Below are 14451 nucleotides of genomic sequence, written 5' to 3'. Positions count from 1 at the left end.
TGTGTGACAAAACTGCACATTTTAGGTTAGCCTTTTATTGTCCCCAGCACAAGGTGCACCTGTATAATGATCATTCTTTTTAAATCAGCTTCTTGATATGCCCCACCTGTCAGGTGGATGGATTTTCTTGGCAAGGGATAAATGCTCACTAACAGGGATGTAAACACATTTGTACATATGGAACGTTTCTGGGATCTTTTATTTCGGCTCATGAAACATGGGACCAAAACTTTACATGTTGCTTTTATATTTTTGACCAATGTAGGTAGGGGTAAAGTGACTACAGGATAGATAATAGACTGATAGACAACAGGATAGATAATAGACTGAGTTGTAGCAGCAGTGTATGTGGAGCAGTAGCAGCAGTGTATGTGGTGAGAGTAAATGTGTGTGAGTGTGTGTACCGTGTTAAGTGGGCAGTACTGGGCACACTCACCTGTTAAAGCCTGTTGGGTGATACCATTCCCTTGGGGTTGGGGGGGGGGGCACATGAAGCCCTCAGCACTCACTTCACCCTTGATCACTACAGCTGCCTCTGTCCCCCATGAGAGGCTGACCGAACTGAACCCAATACTGCTGGGCCAAAACAGACAGACACACACATATCAAATTATGTCACACAGACACATATGCATGCATGCTTGTCAGGAGTTCAGAGGTGAAAACAATGGGGGATGCATGTGTGTGTGTGTGTAGGCGGGCAGGCGGGACCTCCACCTCCACACCAACGTCGCCATCCATCAAGCTGTCTGCAACACCACACACTTACCTACGGTCTCCAGGTCAAGCAGCTTGAGCGAATCCATATAGGATACCTGCAGAGCATCCTGGGAATCACCTGGTGTGACCGTGTGCTCTGTACGGAAATACTTGCTAAGACCAACTGCAAGACCATGGAGGCCAATGGTCACCCAACACCAATTGGCTCGGCCATGTCGTCAGGATGTCTCAGGAACACCTGCCATGGAAGATCCTGTATGGCCAGTTACACCTTGGTCGGCAGTCTGCAGGCGGGCAAAAGAAGCGCTACGAGGACCAGCTAAAAACATCGAAGTAGTTCAACAGGAAGACGTGTCACATCAAACCCACAGACTTAGAGGACGCTGCTGCCGACCATCCAGCAGGTGGTAGCTCCGCCAGAGAGGTGTACAGAGGTGCAACGATAAGAGGAGCACAAAGAGACAGCAAAATCAGCCCCAGAGAAACACAACCATGCCTGTCCCCTCCGACACAGACTACACGTGCCCCACAATAACATTTGTAATAACATTTGTAGATCTGCAATAAAGTTTGTAGATCTCGGATTGGACTCTCCAGCCACCAACAAATTCACCGTTAACTCAGAAGTGGAAGTCCTCATTTGAAAATGATTGACTACCATAAGTAGGTAAGTAAGTAAGTGTGTGTATGTGTGACTTACCCAACTGTATATTTGCCCTGTCCTCAAGGAGGGGGGAGGGGGGGGGGTGTTAAAATGAACACTCACCAGCCCGTCTCACCCCATCACCATCAAACTGTGCTCCCTGAGCTCTGTCAAGGTCAATACTGAAGCAGGGAATGGGTGTTCACTTCGTACTGCCTCCCAAATACACATACACACACCACACACGGCTTCCTCTCAACCACCTACCCACCCATCACCACGTCACACACCATATTCCCATAAACACATAACTCGGTCTGTAGAGAAGCTGTACCATGAACTAAGGTGTATGTGTTATTGATGTGTGTTTATATGGCACACGCATGGAGATAGAAGTATGCAAATGTATACATCAAGGAGGAAAGGGCTCTTTATTTCTCTCTGTGTGGAAGTGTCAGCACTCTCTCTCGAATCACACTTTAGACTTCTATAAAAATGCTAAGGCTGAGGGGTGGGATGATCGTTCTAGTTATTTAAATGCCGTGTGTGTGTGTTTGTGTCTGTGCATGCATTCATGAGTTGAACTTAGAACCGAAAGGTTGCAAGATCGAATCCCCGAGCTGACAAGGTAAAAATCTGTCGTTCTGCCCCTGAACAAGGCAGTTAACCTGCTGTTCCTAGGCAGTCATTGAACATAAGAATTTGAATTTTCTTAGGGATAGGCATCCCGTCAGCGGGACAACTGTCGACAACATCCGGTGAAATTGGAGGGCGCGCAATTCAAATAAATAATCGTAATATTAAACATTCATGAACATACAAGTATCTTATATAATTTAAAAGCTTAAATTCTTGTTAATCTAACTGCATTGTCCGATTTACAATAGGCTTTACAGCGAAAGCATACCATGCGATTGTCTGAGGACTGCTCCCAACAACAACATATTTTTCAACCAGCACAGGCTTTATAAAATAGCAATTAAATAAATATCTTACTTTTGAAAATCTTCCTCTGTTTGCAATCCCAAGGGTCCCAGCTACAACATGAATGGTTGTTTTGTTGTATAAAATCCTTCTTTATATCCCAAAAAGTCAGTTTAGTAGGCGCCATCGATTTCAGTAATCCACTAATTCAACAAGGCAGACAAAGGAGTCCAAAAGCTACCGCTAAACTTTGTTCAAACAAGACACACTTATTTTCTATTTAATCCTCAGGTATCCTAAAATGTAAATAAACTATAATATTTCATATGGAAAGATGTTCAATAGAAAAGTAAAATTAATAACTGCTTGTCTTCTTCATCGTGCCAACAGACTGATATTGAACTGGGAGTCTGTACAAAAGCTCCAAATTCTTGCTCGTTTTGAAGAAACAAGCCTGAAACAATGAACAAAGACTGTTGATAGCTAGTGAAAGCCATAGGAATTGTAATCTGGGAGCTGGAATTACATAGAACCCATAGCTTTCCATTAATCTCCAATTCTTGTTGGTTTTTCTTTTTAATTTCGCCTGCCATATCAATTGTGTTATAGTCTCAGACATTAGTTTAACATTTCTAGAAAGTTCAAATTGTTTTCTATCCAATGCTACAAATTATATGCATATCCTGGCTTCTGGGCCTGAGTAACAGGCAGTTTACTTTGGGCACGTCAGTCAGGAAGACTGTCAGGAAGATTCAGGAAAATAGATCCTACTGACTTGCCTAGTTAAATAAAGGCTAAAATAAGTGTGCGTGTGTGTGTGTATGTGCTTGTGTGTATTTATTTATGGCTCTTTCAGAAGCGAACTTGAAGTGGAGGCTGAAGGCGAGACAGCCTGTAAGGAGGAGGTCAGTGACCTGGCCGTGTGGTGCCAGGACAACAACCTCTCCCTCAACGTGATCAAGACGTGATCAAGACAAAGGAGATGATTGTGGACTACAGGAAAAAGAGGACCGAGCACACCCTCATTCTCATTGACGGGGCTGCAGTGGAGCAGGTTGAGAGCTTCCAGTTCCATCACCAACAAACTAACATGGTCCAAGCACACCAAGACATGAAGAGGGCACGACAAAACTTATTCCCCCTCAGGAGACTGAAAAGATTTGGCATGGGTACTCAGATCCTCAAAAGGTACTACAGCTGCACCATCGAGAGCCTTCTGACTGGTTTCACCACTGCTTGGTATGGCAACTGCTCGGCGTCCAACTGCAAGGCACTACAGAGCGTAGTGTGTACGTCCCAGTACATCATTGGGGCCAAACTTCCTGCCATCCAGAACCTCTATACCAGGCAGTGTCAGAGGAAGGCCCTAAAAATTCCAGCCACCCTAGTCATAGACTGTTCTCTCTGCTACCGCACGGAAAGCAGTACCGGAGCGCCAAGTCTAGGTCCAAGAGGATTCTAAACAGCTTCTACCCCCAAGCTTGAACATGTACATACTACATACTACCTCAAATAACCGGTGTCCCCACACATTGACTCTGTATCTGTCACGCTCGTCTGAAGAGGGAGTGAGATTGAGAACCACACCCGGCCAAACACATTGAAATAGAAAAAATAGAAATAACGAAACTAGAATGCCCACCCTAGTCACACCCTGGCCTAACCAACATAGAGAATAAAAGCCTCTCTATGGCCTAACCAACAACTGCATTGTTGGTTAGGGGCTCTTAACTAAGCGTTTCACTGTAAGGTCTACACCTGTTGTATTCGGCACATGTGACTAATACAATTTGATTTGATGTGCTGACAGAATGGAGAGCTGGAGCCTGTGAAGTTTCCTGTTTTTCTTTATTTTTACTATTTTCTACATTGTAGAATAATAGTGAAGAAATCAAAACTATGAAATAACACATATGGAATCATGTAGTGACCAAAAAAGTGTTAAACAAATCCAAATATATTTTGTATTTGAGATTCTTTAAAGTAGCCACCCTTTGCCTTGATGACAGTCCATTTTCCAAGACCTGATATCAGTCAATCTGGAACATTTCAGGAACTTTGAAAGTTTCTTCAAGTGCAGTCACATAACCCATTAAGCACTCTGATGAAACTGTCTCTCATTGTGACTGCCACAGGATAGGAAGACGCATAGTTACCTCTGTTGCTGAGGATAAGTTAAGTAGCGTTACCAGCCTCAGAAATTGCAGCCCAAATAAATGCTTCACAGAGTTCAAGTAACAGACACATCTCAACATCAAGTGGTCAGAAGAGGAGACTGCGTGAATCAGGCATTCATGGTCAAATTGAAACCACTAGTAGGACACCACTAAAAAGAAGAGACTTGCTTGGGCCAAGACACACAAGCAATGGACATTAGACCGGTGGAAATCTTTCTTTGGTCTGATGAGTCCGAATTTTAGATTTTTGGTGCAAACCACTGTGTCTTTGTGAGACGCAGAGTAGGTGAACAGATGATCTCCGCATGTGTGGTTCCCATGGAGGAGGAGGTGTGATTGTGTGGGGGTGCTTTGCCAGTGACACTGTCTGTGATTTATTTAGATTTCAAGGCACACTTAACCAGCATGGCTACCACAGCATTCTGCAGAGATACTCCATCCCATTTGGTTTGTTCTTAGTGGGACTGTCATTTTATTTCAACAGGACAATGACCCAACACACCTCCAGGCTGTGTAAGGGCTATTTAACCAAGAAGGAGAGTGATGGAGTCCTGCTTCAGATGACCTGGCCTCCACAATCATCACGAATTTAGATGGTTTGCAATGAGTTGGATGGCAGAGTGAAGGAAAACCAGCCAACAAGTACTCAGCATATTTCGGAACTCCTTCAAGACTGTTGGAAAAGCATTCCATGTGAAGCTGGTTGAGAGAATGCCAAGAGTGTGCAAAGCTGTCATCAAGGCAAAGGGTGGCTACTTTGAAGAATCTAAAATACATTTTGATTTGTTTAAAGCTTTTTTGGTTAGTAAATTATTACGTATGTGTTATTTCATTGTGTTGATGTCTTCGCTATTATTCTACATTGTAGAAAATGGTAAAAATAAAGACAAACCCTTGACTGAGTAGGTGTGTCCTAACTTTTGATTGGTACTGCATATGTATGGCCTCCTTGATAGGAATGCTTGTTTATGTGTGTACTATTTACCAGAAACAATGTAGAGGGAAGGGATTATGAAGCTTCTTCTGAAGGGATATCATAGACGTGTGTGTGTGTGTGTGTGTGTTTATGCATATGTATCTGTGGGTTTGTGGTGTGTGTGTGTGTGTCTCTGTGTTTGTAATGTATGTGTCTCCGATCAATTGTGTGTACACATGTGCGTGTGCTTGATTAAGTGTGTGCGCACATGCAGAGGCAGCAGCAACAGTGATGTGGGCAGCCTCTTTTGAAGGGCCCTCATGTTGTGATGAAGATGTTTTTACTGTCGGAGAAGTGCTGCTCGTGCATTTATATTTCACCAGGAGAATTCAAGCCTGCTGAATGTGTTAAGGCAGGACCATTTGTGTTTATGACCTCATTACAAATGTATTTTAAAAAATGCAGTGTTTATGAATGTGGGGGGTCATTTTGGGTCCATAGTGGTCGCCAGATGTACCATATATGCACTCCTCTATCCCTCAGAGGTATAAAAAACAAACCTGAGAGAGGAACTGTCAAAAGACCCACGCACTAAAAAGTGAGGGTTCGTCATTTATTTATTTATTTGTAACATTTATTTAACTAGGCATGTCAGTTAAGAACAAATTCTTATTTACAATGACGGCCTACCAAAAGGCCAAAAGGCCTACTGCGGGGACGGGGGATTTAAAATAAATAAATAAATATAGGACAGAACACACATCACGACACAAGAGACAACACAACACTAAATAAAGAGAGACCTAAGACAACAACATAGCAAGGCAGCAACACATGACAACAGAGCATGGTAGAACACAACTTGACAACAACATGGTAGCAACACAACATGGCAGCAGCACAAAACATGGTACAAACATTTTTGGGCACAGACAACAGCACAAAGGGCAAGAAGGTAGAGACAACAATACATCACGCAAAGCAGCCACAACTGTCAGTATGAGTGTCCATGATTGAGTCTTTGATTGAAGAGATTGAGATTAAACTGTCCAGTTTGAGTGTTTGTTGCAGCTCGTTCCAGTCGCTAGCTGCAGCAAACTGAAAAGACGAGCTACCCAGGGATGTGTGTGCTTTGGGGACATTTATTAACAGAATGTGACTGGCAGAACAGGTGTTGTATGTGGAGGATGAGGGCTGCAGTAGATATCTCAGATAGGGGGGAGTGAGGCCTAAGAGGGTTTTATAAATAAGCACCAACCAGTGGGTCTTGCGACGGGTATACAGAGATGACCAGTTTACAGAGGAGTATACAGTGCAGTGTTGTGTCCTATAAGGAGCATTGGTGGCAAATCTGATGGCCGAATGGTAAAGAACGTCTAGCCACTCGAGAGCACCCTTACCTGCCAATCTATAAACTATGTCTCTGTAATCTAGCATGGGTAGCATGGTCATCTGAATCTGGGTTAGTTTGGCAGCTGGGGTGAAAGAAGAGCGATTACAATAGAGGAAACCAAGTCTAGATTTAGCTTTAGCCTGCAGCTTTGATATGTGCCGAGAGAAGGACAGTCTACCATCTAGCTATACTCACATGTACTTGTATAAGGTTCTTTGGGCAGGATGGGGGTTTTATGTGGAACTACAATAACTGAAAGAACCCTCAGAGCTCTTTAATGGTTATTTCCAGTTCACAAAAGTGTTCTTAGCTCTTTAAGTGATCATTAAGATGTAGGGTAGGTGGTTCATTCAAATATTTTGGGGGGTGGTTCTTTTTGTGTCACCATGAGTGAGAGTGTCTTACCTGTTTCTCCAATGTGTTGTGTTAAGCTTTTGCACATTATATATGGCTGTAGCCAGTTATGGTGTCTTGTGAAAGAGTCCTCTATGGCCTTGTTTCAACTCAGAATGGCTGACTACATCAGTCAGTGATTCTCTTCCCAGGATCTCCCAGTTGTTCGATTAAGTACACTTGATAAATCTGCAACATGCAACGTTTTGGGTTACCTGACCAAATAGAAATGTATGTAGATCTGTCATTTTCAATGAAAGCAAGTCTAAGAAGCAGTAGCTATATTATATGAGTGCTATTTCTATGATTCCTGTTCTTAAGTTTTGTTTGTTTAAGTTTCGGTTTTGTACACCAGCTTCAAATATTTGAAAATACAATATTTAGGGTTAGATGGTACATTGATTATCTACACTATGCTTGCTTGTTTTGTCACAAACTGAAATTAGAATTAGAGATTTCTGCATAGTGCATCTTTAATGAATACAATAGTCCTTATGGGAATTTTAACAATATAATATGACCAGAATAAAATAAAAAAATGTGGTTCTTCAAAATGATCTACAAAGAACTTTTCAGATTGAGAAAGGTTCTTTATAGAACCATTCTCCATAAACGTTATATAAAGAACCATAAAAAAGGGGTCTATATAACCATAGCAGAACCCCTTTTTCACCCTATAGAAAGTCTACACCCCCTTGAACGTTTTTTTCTCTCTCACATTTTGTTGTTTTGAAAAATTGGGATGGAAATATATGCAATTGTAATTTTCTGTCATTGAACTCCACAGAATACTCCACAAATGAATACAAATGAAATAACTCAAATAAATGAATTGCTTAAGTATTCACCTCCTTTGTTTAGGCAAGCCTAAATTGGTTCAGAAGTAACATTTGGCTTAACAAATCACATAAAAAATGATATGACTCTGTGTAGATAATAGGGGTTGACATCATTTTTTTATGACTAACCCTGCCTCTGTCCCCCATACATACATCAGATTTTTAAAAGCCTCATATAGAATGGCAGTGATTAGTATACAGGTTACAATAACAAATTAGACATAGAATATTTCTTGGTCAAATTAGTAAATATGCTGTGGATAATTTATTAAACCAGCCAGACTCGTCAAAGATGCGGTCGTTCCTTCTGAACTGAGCTGCAAGACAGGAAGGAAACTGCTTAGGGATGTCACCATATTCCAAAACATGCAACAACAAAAAAACATGGCAAGGGGATACACTTTTTGGCCTAAATGCAAAGCCTTATGTTTGGGGAAATTCCAACACAACACATCACTGAGTAACTGCCTCCATAGTATGGGGATGCTTCACATCAGCAAAGACTGGGGAGTTTTTCAGGAGGAAAAGAAGGAGGAAAAGAAATGGATGCAGCTAAGCACAGGCAAAATCCTAGAGGAAAACCTGCTTCAGTCTGCTTTACATCAGACACTGGGCGAAGAATTCACCTTTCAGCAGGACAATAACCTACAACACAAAGCCTAATCTACACTAGAGTTTCTTACCAAGAACACAATGAATGTTTCTGAATGGCCAAGTTACAGCTTTGACTTAAATCTGCTTGAAAATCTATGGCAACACTTGAAAATTGCTGTCAAGACATGATCCCCAACACCTTGACAGAGCTTGAATAATTTTGAAAATAATAAATGGGCAAATATTGCACAATACAGGTGTGAAACATACCAAAGAATCGCTGCCGAGGGTGTTTCTAACATGTATCGACTCAGAGGGAGAATACATACGGTGTCTACTCAACCTTAGGAAAGGTTTCTTTATAGCACCATACAGGTTCCATTTAGAACCTCATGAGCATGGTTCGTTATTGAAACTTCAATAAAGGGTTCTATATAGCACCAAAAAGGGTTCCACTATGGTTACACGCCAAATAACCCCTATCTGGTTCTAAATAGAACCCTTCTTTTGGGGTGTGCAACAGGTCTGCAATCAAGCAGTTTGTGTCCGGGACATGTGTGTGCGTGTGTAATGTTTGGAGTGGAGAGGGTGGGGGTTATGGTCCTAAGCTCTGACATCCATATGAATGGAACATATCTCTACCCTGTGTCTTCAGACTGTTCTTTCATCCTTTCATACACACTAAAAACAAATGGTTCTAAAATAGTGCCAAATAAGCGTTATTTGGCTTGTAACCATAGCAGAACCCATTTTGGTGCTATATAGAACCTTTCCCTAAGGTTCTATAAAAAATATTTCTTAATCTCAAAGGTTCTTTGTAGAACCATACAGTTTTTTAAATATTCTGGTTTAATAGCCATATTAAACTGTTCTTGCGACTCTCAAACCCGGATCCGGGAGTGTAATCATCGCCTCAAACTAATTAGCATAAAGCATCGGACATAAATCTTCCTAGAAAATCTTCCTAGTCATGAAAATCAAAAATGAAATATATTGAGAAACAGCTTAGCCTTTTGTTAATCACACTGTCATCTCAGATTTTCAAAATATGCTTTACAGCCAATGCTAGACAAGCATTTGTGTAAGTTTATCATAGCCTAGCATAGCATTATGCCCTGCTAGCAGCAGGCAACATTTTCACGAAAATAAGAAAAGCAAACAAATTAAATCATTTACCTTTGAAGAACTTCGGATGTTTTCACTCAGGAGACTCCCAGTTAGATAGCAAATTTTCCTTTTTTCGCAAAATATTATTTTTGTAGGCGAAATAGCTCCCGTTTGTTCTTCACGTTTGGCTGAAAAATTGACCGGAAATTGCGGTCACTACAATGCCAAACTTTTTTCCAAATTAGCTCCATAATATCGACAGAAACACGGCAAACATTGTTTAGAATCAATCCTCAAGGTGTTTTTCACATATCTATTCGATAATATATCCGTCGGGACAATTGGTTTCTAATTAGAAGCGATTGGAATAATGGCTACCTCAGTACTTTACGCAAGATTTTCTGCGGGAGCCATCATGTGATGACTTGCTCAGTGTAGTTCCTTACGGCTATTCTTCAACATAAATGGGTAAAAAGACGTCACAATGCTGTAGACACCTTGGGGAATACGTAGAAAGCGTAAGCTCATTCGTAGCCCATTCACAGCCATATAAGGAGTCATTGGCATGCAGGGCTTTCAAAATATGGGGCACTTCCTGGTTGGATTTTTATCTGGGTTTCGCCTGTAACATCAGTTCTGTTGCACTCACAACAAACAATATCTTTGCAGTTTTGGAAACGTCAGAGTGTTTTCTATCCAAAGCTGTCAATTATATGCATAGTCGAGCACCTTGTCGTGACAAAATATCCCGTTTAAAACGGGAATGTTTTTTATCCAAAAATGAAAATACTGCCCCCTAGTTACAAAAGGTTCAAGTTCCATAGATTCTATTATTTTGTTTAGTAGCAAGTTGAGTCAGGTATGCTAGCTCTGGAACAGCTGGAGGTCCCTAAAGAGAGAATTTGAAAAGTACTTACTTAGATAACTTCTCTCAATTGACACAAGACACCATTACAGACTATAATCATGTACAGTGTAACATGTAATAGCATAACTCAACCGATTAGATCCACTGTAATGACACTCTCACTCAAAGTTGCACAAAAAGAGCTGGGCACAAACCACATCCCATAAATATTCTCCCCTACATTTTAATGATCATTGAAAGAGGAAAAAACAATTATGAACTGCAAAGAGACATTGGTGGTCTATTTACGTGTGCGTGTGTGTGTGTGTGTGTGTGTGTGTGTGTGTGTGTGTGTGTGTGTGTGTGCGTGCCTCCCTGCCTGTTTGTGTACTTGCATACCTGCCTGCTTGTGTGTGTGTGTGTGTGTGTTTGTGTGCATGTGTGTGTGTGTGTGTGTATGTGTGTTTGTGTGCATGTGTGTGTGTTTAAAGGAGACAAGTATTCCCATTTTCCCATCTAGTTGTGTATTCATGTATGAATGTTGGTCCTAAGTGATTCAGATTCTCTGCATGTTTCTTTGCACAAAGTATGCAGGTGGTCATGCGTGTAGTGTTTGAGTTGCCCCTGGTGTAGTCGGAAGAATAAAAGCCTTGAATCTGCATCCGATACCCCTCTATTTTGATGGAGCCACAGAAAACACAGTACAAACACAATAGAGGGTAATAGTGGTGCCTGGAACTCATTTAAAACCATTCTCACTGAGCTATTAATTTTACAGTGACCACAAAGTTACACAGAGGGGCCTTCAGTTCCTTTAAACCTATTCACATTCAGCTCCTACTTTCACTGCAACAGCAAACAACACAAATAACTCACTTACACCACCACAGCCCGCTTGTCAACGTATTCACATTCAGATCGTGTGTAGGTCTATGTTTTTTATATCTTTATTTGTCCAGTGTGGGCTTAAGGAAAGTGTAGCTAGTGTGTGTGTGTGTGTGTGTGTGTAGCTAGTGGGCTCACACAGAGTTTGTTTACTACTAGAGGATGATGTCTCACGGACTATTGAGCTGATCCAAGATATCTAAGGAAAAGGCAGGCGGATTAAAAAACCAATGTAAGAATTCAGAAGATTCGCCTCAAAATACATGCCAACATAATGTAGAAACTCATCAAATCAATCTTAAATACACATCTAGAATATGCTTCGGAATGAAATTGAATAGTAATGTCACAAACAACACTCCAAGGTCTAATCCATTCCCCTCAATTAAGAGGCAAAAACTAACCACACCTGTTTAGGTTTGAGATAAAGCTATCAGGTATGTGTGACCTGGGCTGTAAATTGTACACTGAACAACACTATAAACACAACATGTAAAGTGTTGGTCTCATGTTTCATGAGCTGAAATAAAAGATCCCAGAAATGTTCCATATGCACCAAAAGCATATTTCTCAAATGTTTGCACAAATTCTGTGCACAAATGTGTTAACTGCCCTGTTAGTGAGCATTTCTCCTTTTCCAAGATAATCCATCCACCTGAAAGATGTGGCATAACAAGAAGCTGATTATACACAGGTGCACCTTGTGCATGGGGACAATACAAGTCCACTCTAAAGTGTGCAGTTTCATCACACAACACAATGACACAGATGTCTAAAGTTTTGAGGGAGCATGCAATAGCCAGATCATTTAATGTTAATTTCTCTACCATAAGCTGCCGCCAACGTTGTTTTACAGAATTTTCCAGTATTTCAAACCGGCCTCACAACCACAGACCATGTGTAACCACGCCAGACGATAATCTCCACATCCGGCTTGGTCACCCAAGGGATTGTTTGAGACCAGCCCCCAGACAGCTGATGAAACTGTGGGTTTGCACAACAGAAGGATTTCTGTACAAACTGTCAGAAACCATCTCAGGGAAGCTCAGCTGCGTGCTTGTCGGACCAACGTCTTGACCAGACTGCAGTTCAGCGTGGTAACCAACTTCAGTGGGCAAATGCTCACCTTTGATGGTCACTGGCATGCTGAAGAAGTGTGCTCTTCACGGATGAATCCCAATTTCATCTGTACCGGGTAGATGGCAGCATGCATGGTGACGTGTGGGTGAGCAGTTCACTGATGTCAATGTTGTGAACAGATTGCCCCATGGTGGAGGTGGGGTTATGGTATTGGCAGACATAAGCTACAGACAACAAACACAAATACATTTCATCAATGGTAATTAGAACGTATAGAGATACCGTGATGAGATCCTGAGGCCAATTGTCATGCCATTCATCCGCCACCATCACCTCATGTTTAAGCATGATAATGCAGGGCCTCATGTTGCAAGGATCTGTACACATATTTCCAGTATAGCTAGGCTGTCTCAATAGTGACATGATCAGCCTTAAAGCCTGACGGAATTGAATTTGAATGTGTGAAATTGTTTGGGATAATATTGAATTGGGAATTTAATTATTGGAATTTACTTAACATTGGAATTTAATTTAATTTAATCTGAATTCACAGACTGATGTGGAATATGTATGGAATTTAATTAAATTTACAGAGAGAGGGAAGTTAATTTGAATTGAATTTGTTGTGCAACAAAAGTTTTTCCTAATGTCTATGGAAAACTAGTTTTTTTCTGGTCTTTGACTTCTGTCTTTGTCTACGCTATGCTCTCCTTCTATCTCTCTCTCCCCCTCCATCCCTCTCTCCCTCCCACCTATTGAGCCCTGTCCCGGTAAATGATAGACCCAGGACTGAATGTGTGCTAAGCCTCTTCCTTGAGATTGGATTAGTGAGCAGTAAGCTAAAACTCACCTCACCTCTCCGTACACACACACACACACACACACACACACACACACACACACACACACACACACACACACACATACACACACACACCTATCTCAAGCAAACCAAACACACTGTCCCACGACACATTTTTTCACCCAATGTTTTTAAATCACAAGTTACACACACACACACTGCCCCTTCCTGCTCACATTGACTATAAGCTCTGCCACTTCTCACAACCAGCCTGAATCTCAGTTCATCAGATTGAATCCTGTCTGCCAGGTCCAACTAATAAAAGCCAAAAATATGCTTTTAGGTGTAAATCCCTTGCTGTTTTGGAGCTAGATTAGGTCGAGGAAAACACAGAGCAAACAAACAAAGTCACACCCTCACCCACGTCACATTTTAATCCCACAGCCACAAACACAGCGGGGGGCATGGGGAGTGTACTGTATGTGTGATGTGTGTGTGCAAGAATGAATGAGTGAATGAATTAATTAATTACATTTTATTTTCGTGTCAAATCGCCAGTTGGCAACCCATCCATTGCGGGATCAATTGGAACATAAACAAACATTACAATGATTCACAGTGATAATTCTCCCGGTGTTCTGCACAGTTCACAATGCATAAAGAATGAAAAATAAGTCAATACATAGTAGTAGCTAATTTTACACACAACAAAAATGTGGGTTCCTCAAGGGTTCTTTACAATTCACAAAAGGGTTCTTTGCTCGTTTAGTGATTATTCAAATGTGGGGGAGGCAGCTTATATATTTTGGGGTGTTGGTTTATGCCCAGCTCTTTTTGTGCAACTGTGAGTGAGAGTGTCATTCTAGTTTGTCTAATGTGTTGTGTTATACCACATTATATTATAAATGACTATGGCTATAAAGTTGTTTTGTCAATTAAATATATTTGACGAAATCAGTCAGTGGTTCTCAATTCCTTTCTCAGGAACTCACAGCTGTTCCAGAGGTAGCTCCCTTTATTAAACTTCTCAATTAACACAATAGTAACACCTATAGCATTTTTACAATATAATAACGCCTGACCAGAATAATAAAAAAAAACTGTATAAGTCTTCAAAATGATCGACCAAAA

General features: G+C 41.2%; 1 protein-coding gene across 3 annotated transcripts in view; it reads left to right on the top strand.

The window, feature by feature from the left end:
• Window positions 1–14451, top strand: part of fibcd1b (fibrinogen C domain containing 1b) — a 322405-nt gene that overhangs the window by 64312 nt on the left and 243642 nt on the right. The gene's annotated exons all lie outside the window — the stretch shown is intronic.

The sequence above is a fragment of the Oncorhynchus kisutch genome, linkage group LG29 (assembly GCF_002021735.2).
Source record: "Oncorhynchus kisutch isolate 150728-3 linkage group LG29, Okis_V2, whole genome shotgun sequence".
Classification (NCBI taxonomy): Eukaryota; Metazoa; Chordata; class Actinopteri; order Salmoniformes; family Salmonidae; genus Oncorhynchus; species Oncorhynchus kisutch.
This window is presented reverse-complemented; position numbering and strand designations above follow the sequence as displayed.